This window comes from Amblyomma americanum, chromosome 1, assembly GCF_052857255.1.
Source record: "Amblyomma americanum isolate KBUSLIRL-KWMA chromosome 1, ASM5285725v1, whole genome shotgun sequence".
Taxonomy (NCBI): domain Eukaryota; kingdom Metazoa; phylum Arthropoda; class Arachnida; order Ixodida; family Ixodidae; genus Amblyomma; species Amblyomma americanum.
Window position 1 is genome coordinate 252,384,632 of NC_135497.1, and position 938 is coordinate 252,385,569.

The window sequence follows — 938 nt, forward strand, 5'->3', positions numbered from 1 at the left end:
TGCTGATGGCCGAATAAGGCTAATCGTCACGATCATTTAAGAACCTATCATTAAACAATATGCGAAACTTGAACGACTACCCCTTACAAGAGTACAGTAGGATAACATTAGAGATACCTCGCGCGCAAGCACTCCTGCTGCTACGTAGATTCACACATCGCGGGGAGTACGCATGCCACTACTGGCGGAGTGTCAGCGGTTAAGCTATGCGACGGTGCCCCGGCAGGTGTCTGTTTCAAGCATAGACACCTATAGGATGTCCCGACGCTCAGCGCCGCTTGCGAGCAGGCATCCAGGCACCCTAGCTATAAGACACCGGTGTGACTTTTCAGGTACAGGTTGCTCTTTCCGAGCTCCCGTAAGGCTCGTTTTCCCACAGATAATTCTTCGGGAGGCTGTCTATCTCTTGACCAATGAGCTGATGCGCAGTCTGCAGGTGGCAATTGCATGACAGTTATTGGAAATAATTTCATTACCACCAGCTTTTTCGTGACACGGACGTAGACATGGACGCCGGCTTTCTCGGGATTGGGACCTCTAATGTTATCGCATTAATATAAAAAAGCGGTGAAGTAAAAAAAAAAGTGCCCAGCCTTATAAGGGTGGCAAGACATGTGACCGTGGTCGAAAATAATTCGCGTTGATTAGCAGGGAACACGCGAACTGCCAGTACAGCCTATGTCCCCCGCGGCATAGACGGCTGACCAAGCCAGTCGAGGCGGACGCGCGCGCCATAGCACGACCAGAAATCGTCCCCAATTAGCGCAGCACGAAGCCTGTGTCCCGCGGTAATCGCTTTGAGCGCGTTATCAGTGGAACACCTCTCGGGGCTGGAACCTGATATTCTGGGTCATTATTATGTAAATGAAGCATGCAGCGGCGACGCCGACATTATTCAGAGGAGGCATTGGTTAACACCGCTTATTATTCGAAATGAG